The sequence below is a fragment of the Marmota marmota genome, unplaced genomic scaffold (genome assembly GCF_001458135.2).
Source record: "Marmota marmota marmota unplaced genomic scaffold, marMar, whole genome shotgun sequence".
In the NCBI taxonomy this organism is placed as follows: Eukaryota; Metazoa; Chordata; class Mammalia; order Rodentia; family Sciuridae; genus Marmota; species Marmota marmota.
In genome coordinates this window covers 4,655,678-4,662,605 of record NW_026000241.1, presented here as the reverse complement: position 1 = coordinate 4,662,605, position 6,928 = coordinate 4,655,678, and the positions used below count along the sequence as shown (strand labels likewise).

The window sequence follows — 6,928 nt, the reverse complement described above, 5'->3', positions numbered from 1 at the left end:
TTATCTGACTTGTAGTTAGTTATTTCCTGGCAAGCACACACACACACACATATATATATCTCATTATAGATTTTACACTTGGCAGAACATTGTTTTCTCTTATCTTCTTAAGATAGCAACAAGGACACAGTTCAAAGAATTCATAGTTCTCACAGAACCCCTTTGTTTTGCTAAGCACAGCAAAACTTAACACTTTGTGTGCCTGAGCACACATCCTCGCTCCCGCTTTGCTTCCTCCGGTTCTTCCCCTACACTTTCCTCTTCACCAGGGAGCCATCCAGCAGGAAGCCTGGCCTGCCCCAGGCACCTCTCCTTTCCTGCGTTCCTGCTGTGTCTCCAGGGGACACTTGGGTCTGGAATTCCTGATTGTGATTGTAAGATCAGGCCAGGCGGGCAGCAACCAAAGGAGGCAGATTTTAAAAGGCCCCTGATGGAGGTTTTGTTGAGATATCACTCCCAGGCCACAGAGTGGACAGGAGAGGGGTCTGAGGAGACGCCGCGTGGAAGCTCCACCGGACTGGACTTTTATGGGGCTTACAGCAGGAAGGGAAGGGCTTGGGACAGGAAAAGGTGTTTTTGGAGTCCCTTGTCCTGCTGGAGTTGGTGGGGAGGGGGAGCTTGGCTGAACTCCAGGATTGGCCAGGGGTCCTAATGATTGACAGGCCTTAGTCAGGAGATCCCGCTGATTGATAGGCCTTTCTGTTGGTGCCTGATTGATGTTTCTTTTCCACTGGGGCTGCCACCGACCTAACAGTGATCTGAAAGGAAACTGGACTCAGGACTGATCCTTTGGACACACCAAGGCCAAGCAGAAGCAAGTTTATTGTCAGGAATCTGAAGGGCTGCCTCTGCGAAGAGAGAAAGCAGCAGATTTCCTTGGAGTCAACTTTAAGTCAGAATCTAGGTTATGCATGGGGGGCGTTTAGCCTTTGCGATTGCAGGTGGAGAGTAAGCTTCAAAACCTCAAGAACTGTTGTGGTGTAAAGTAATCAATAAAATCAGTAAGAGTGTAAGTTAGAGGTTATAGATTAGTAAAAAAAATATGGATCACAGATATAAGATTTTGATAAGTGAGATGAGATAAGACAGTTATAAAGCAACAACTGTCACAGAGGGGCTAAGACTCCATTTTGCTGCCTTCTATAGAAACTGTTACAAGAGCTGTTTCTGAGAAACTGAAATGAAAGCTGTTTTGCTGTACTTTGTACCCCACAGAATGCAATCAACTCAGGATATAGTGGTGGTCCTGGTGAGCTACACCATGGGTTTGAGTACATTTATGGGTCTACACTGACTTTAAAATAGATTATCACCCGCGCTCAGCTAAAACTCAGGATACAGTTGTCTAACACTTGTTGGGACTGGAGATGCGATTAAGCTAAATGCCTTTTTTTTTTTTTTTTTAAGCTTCTGTAACTTGCTTGCTTGCATGATGCTGAGAAAAGCCCCTGGATTGTGTTTTGTTTTGTTTTGTTTTCATCCTTAAATTCCCAAGACACAAGCCACGAAATTACTGTTCTCTCACAGAGCATCAGTGGGAGACAGTCCCTGGCCAGGTAAATAAAGCTCTCTTTTGTTTGAATTAGGTTCTGAGGCGACTCTCCCTAACAGGACCACCAAGGGGAGGGGGCAGGAGGAGCAAACATATTGCCACCAAGTTGTCAGAACTGGCAGCCCCTGTACGTACTCAGAAAGTAGGTTAAGGTCTGCGAGCATTATGATTAGGGTGCAGGTGGGTGGGGGTGCCAGCTTCTATGTAAGTGGGCTCTTGCAGGAAGTGGGGGAGCAGGGTGAGGCTCTGGGCAGAACGGGATTCTTTGACTTGGCTTCTAAATTAACCCATAGTTATTTTGGGAGTCACCCACTCCAAAGACTAACTTCCCCATCCCCTCCCAGAAGAGACCTCCAATGGTGAGCCCTGCTGACTCACATGATCCTAACTCACCAATCAGAAAGCACCCTGTGCCAACTGTCAAACCGGTTAACCATTAAACTGTCATAACTGTCAAACCACCCCTGGCTCTATAAATATGCAGAGCTGTTCCTCAATAAAAGGGCATTTTTCTCCCACACAAGCCTTGTTGGTTCTTTCAGTTATGCTAACAGGCTTAGCGGTCCCCTTTAACAGGAGGAATAAACAGGTGACCGCTAGGAGGAAGTCCTCAAATGCAAACGTCCCCCAGGGGAGGGAATCTGGGCTGTAAAGTGCTCGGGCTGGAATCCTGCCATTATTGAGACAGATAGGTGATCCCTTCTGTCACTCAGGCTCCAGGGGGGCGGGCCCTGTACCATAGCCAATCAGACGCTGCTTCAGGCTGCTGGGAGAGTTCAAGGAGCAGTGCCAGTGTGAGGCTGCTAAAGCTCAGAAGCGTGCAAAAACGTGGCGCTGTCTGGCGCTGCCACCTGCGGGATCCCTGCTCATTGCTGAGCCCCTGGTGGTTCACCTCCCATTGCTCCTTGACCTCCACTTCCCACGGAAGCCACAGGGAAGACACCTGGACACCGCACGAGTCAGGAGATGGTGAGAGTGCTGGCCAGATTGAGATGGTCAGTCACCTGGGGTGGGGTGTGGAACAAAGGGCTGAGGCCAGTGAGCCCAAGCTCAGGACCGCCTTGAGGGTGCTAAGGGAGGAAAATGGAATTCCACGTGAATTCGACTGTGGCGGGACCCAGCCTCCGGGTGGTAGCCCTGGGGCTGCAGCCAGAGTCCTCCGCCGTTGGGCCCCCGCCCGCCGGGTGCTGCGGGGCGGGCAGGCGGGTCGCGGCGCCGGGTTGCGTTGCCTGTTCCCGCAGCCGTCCCCGAGCCTCCTCTGGGCTGCTCCGCCCGTGTCTCCCCAGGCTGGGCGCCGGCGGGAGGGTCCGTGGGACCGCGACTCTGCAGAGCTTGGACCTGGGGGGTCCCCAGCCCGCCTTTCTCTTTAGTGGTGGTTGGTTTTCCTTTGATCTTACAGGTTCCAGGTAAGCTTCGTCCAAACTCTACGACCAGCCCCCAGCCCAGGGCGCCTGCCTTTCCTACTTTGCCAAACTGTTTGCGAAGGGGATGGGCGTGGGGACGTTCCACATCCCGTGAGCCTTCCTAACATGACTGTTACTGTCCTCTGATTTTTTTTTTTTCTATTCCTCGTTTTAAACAAAGGAAATGCTGTTTGAGGTGGGACTTGACTTTATTTGGAAGGCGTATGGCCGTAGGGTGTTGTGGGGCAGGTCGCTCAGAAAACACACCAAGTCCCAGTTTTGTCCAAATTTGAAGAGTCTTATAGCCATTAGGCTGGTGACTGCTCCAGGCACAGTCACCGGCCTGAGCATTTTAGGATATTTAAAGGCAAAAACTGCAAAACCCACATCGGGGTTGACATAGCTGTAAGCAAGCAGGTACAGAAGCTGAACTGGGCAGTTAGCGAGACAATGCAGTGGGTGCATTGGTATTTCCCATGGGACTTTCCAGGTTGGCGTAGCAGAAAGCAAGAAGAAGGGAAGTGGGTCAAAATGACCCTAGTTGGGTACAAGTTAGAGAATGGTTGCTAACGTCTAGACAGTCATTGCCCAAGAAACATGGGACCCAAAGAGAGAACAATTTTGCATTGTATAAGAATTGCCATTTTGTGTTGCCATGTATGCTATGCTAGGTAACTGTTAGTGGGTATAGAGGCAGGACTTTCCCGTGGGAGAAGCATTTCTTACATGATATGGAGTCTCAGGGTAAAATGGAGTCTGTTTGGTCATTGCCCATATAGCCTGGTCCATAACAAGGGGAAGCCCCAACCCCTGGACCTGCAGGGATCTCCATGATCAGACAAAGAACTTTAAACCAAAATAAAGAGGGCTGATCAGCTGCCTCACCCAAAAGCCAGTCTGGCATAAGAGCAGGGTTTTTATTATAGCACAATTAGTTACAAAGGCGGGTGTCTTGGGAACTTAGAGCTAACAGGGTTCTGGCAAGCACAATGCAAGGGCAGATAGCAGATTAATGATCTACACTCCTTAACATTTCAAGGTAGGGAGTAAATTCAGATTCCAACATCAGAATTAATGAGGAGCCACTGAGTTTTCAGGGAGGGTTGTTATTTGGTCGGGGAGAGCCTGGCAAGGGTGAGTTCAAATCATGGGCAGGAATTCCAAACTAGTTTAAACATCAAAATATGGTCAGGCCAAATAGAAATCTTATATTTTACAGTAAAACAGAAATGAACTTTTTCATGACCTTGTGAGATGGCTCCCTGTGAGCTGCAAGACAGGCTGAATAAATGTTAGCTGCAGAGTGGGCTGAACACTGCACCCCCACCCATCTGGTTCCTTATCGCTTGTTTGCCTCAAGGCTGAACACTGAATCCCACTCAAGGCTGAACACTCAACCCCCACTTGTCTGGTTCAAGGAAACCCATAACTGGCCCCTGCCTGATCTGTCTGAAGGCAGAAGATGACACCCTTGGCAAGTACTGTGTGACCCAATCCCTGTATGCCAACAGAGCAGCTTGCAGACCCAGAGACACTGTTAGATTTAAACACACAGCAAAAGGGATGTAAGACCTCCTTTCTCTCGCTTTGCTGTCTCCCTCTCTCTCTTCTCTCCTTCCCTGCTCTCTCTCTTTCTCCTTTTCTCATTGATCAGACACCACCGAAATAAAGATCTCTTGCTCAGAGTGTCATGGTCACTTTCCTTTCACTCCCAGTCTTAAAATGGAATTAGGCTGGGTTCTTCAAGAATTTCTGTTTTTGTAGGGAGGAGCAAACAGGAGTAGAAACAGGGTGGGACAGGAATGGAGCAGGGGGTGGTAACCTTAGACCCTAGACTAACTCTATCCAGTTTCCCTCTGAAGTCACCCTGCTTTTAGAGTGACCTTGCTCAGGCTGAGGGTGGGTCAAAGATCACAGACCGAGAGGAAAGACAGTTCAGAAAAAGCTTGCTTAATAAGTGTTAGATTTAGTTAAATGGTGCCCCGTTTGTGGGGTGTGAAAGATTTTACAGAGTCTAAGTGCAAAGCAAAGTTTTATTCAGTTTCCCAGGGAGAAAAGGGTCAGATACCATAGGCAGCATAATCGCAAAATGAGCAATGCAGACTCCATAGGTTCTGCGAAGCTGTGTGTTTATTCCCAGACTCAATCACTCAGGCACCCAAGGGGCTCACTTTCTGGTTAGAATTGAATTTTATCGGGTACAGTGAGGATGGTTTAATCGTTGGAAACTGCTGACATGCCGATGGGACAGTCAGGGAACTAGTTGTGCAGGTTAAAAGTTTAACTCAGCAAGGCAGGTGTAAAAAAGTTGACGAGTCCTTGCTTCCCCGATGTTGAAGAATAACACCAGAGAAGCACGCCGAGGCAAGGTCAGAGTAGAAATTAGAAGTTTATTAAAGGACAGCAGGAAAGACTTCTCCCGGAGGAAGAAGGGGACCCAAGAGGTGGAATCCGAGGAAGGGATGTTGTCTCCCCTTTTTATAGTTCTTTCAGTGATGGAATGTAGGTGGGAAGGCCCGAGGGGTGGGACACAGGTGGGCCAAAGAAGTAATCTGGTCTGGAAGGACTTCTGAGTCAGCACCTTTTTGCTGGGGGCTGTTCATTAACATTTCTTTGAGGTGGACTTTGGCCTAGGGCCTTTTCGGGACTTCATTAACATTCCATGAGTTGTCCTGTGTTTTCCCTGAGTCATTCTCCGCATGGTCTCCATTTTAGATTTCACTCGATATTAGACCGATTTATCTAACTACACTGACTACCTAACTTTAAATCTGGCTTCAGGAGGAGATAGGAGCTCTGATCCCTAGTGATGAAAACTCAAATCCCAAATCCCAAATCCCACCCATTGCTTTTCTTCTTCCTCTGGGATTCATTGTTGCCCAGATGTTTGTTCTTTACTGTGGGGGAAGACCAAAATTTAGGGCCCATCATTCAGAGTCTGTCTCATTCCCTCAGGGCGCATTGTTCCTGGAGAAGGATTTACTGGGAGAGGCTTAGTGTTGGGCTAATTTCCCTCCTTCCTCTGGAGCCCCATCTGTCTTTTTTTTTTTGGGGGGGGGGGTGTCCTAGGAATATTAGTTTCCATAACGCTTCAGGCTGTGGTTTATAGCCAGGATCAAAGAGCGAAGCCTGCAGTATTGATTGCTTGCCTGGGCCCAGAAGTTGGCACCTCAGGTCTACCTGGGGACTTTTTAAGTTTTGTCTAGCAGGTTATGGGTGGGTTTGTGGCTTTTCTCTGGATGGCTTGCGTAGATGGTAGATAACTCTTTGACTTAGAAGGGAACATTAAGAGTGGGGTAAGGAACACTAAGGGTGGGGTATCTCCTAGGGTAAGATCAGAAAATGGAATCACTTATGTCAAGAGCATAAATTTGAGATTAAAATAAATTTTCCCCCTGCCCCCTTCTCCCGAGATTACAATAAATATTTTGTTTTAGCTAATCATTTGGGAAGTGTGTGTCTGGTTTTAATAGTTTAAAAGGAAGGAGAATCATCTAACTAATGGGAAGAGTTTTGTGCTAGATCAAAAGTCTTGAGAGGTGAGAGTTCCTTAATCATCACTATTTATCAGGATTAAGCTCTTGGGTCAACTCAGCAGCTATAGCTTGTTGTAGGGACAAACGAGGCAAGGCACCGAAGACAGCAGGAAACAGTTTTATTTGGCTGCAGCCAGCTTCAGAGGGTACAGCCTTTGCTGTAATCTGAAAGAAAAGTGACCACAACACTCAGAGCAACCTAAAGATCTTTATTGCAGCAGTGCAACAAAGAGAAAAGAAAGAAGGAGAAAGAGAGAGAGAGTGAGAGAGAGAGAAGAGGAGAGATGAAGAGGGAGAGAGCAAGAACAAGAGAGAGACAGAGAGCGCACACAAGAAAGACAAAGAGAGCAACAGAGAGAGCAACAAGAGAGAGGGGGGCCTGGCAGGAGGGAGTTTTTATAGCCCAAATCTAATGGGGCCTCTGGGTCTGCAAGCTG

The 6,928-nt window shown here is 48.1% G+C and overlaps 1 protein-coding gene across 1 annotated transcript in view; it reads left to right on the top strand.

The window, feature by feature from the left end:
• Positions 1 to 2,309: 2,309 nt before the first annotated feature.
• Positions 2,310 to 6,928, top strand: part of LOC107145302 (zinc finger protein 709-like) — a 22,345-nt gene continuing 17,726 nt past the window's right edge. The window contains exons 1-2 of the mRNA XM_048795227.1: positions 2,310 to 2,521; positions 2,952 to 2,958. The gene's annotated coding sequence lies outside the window, so the exon portion shown is untranslated. The remainder of the gene's footprint in view (positions 2,522 to 2,951; positions 2,959 to 6,928) is intronic.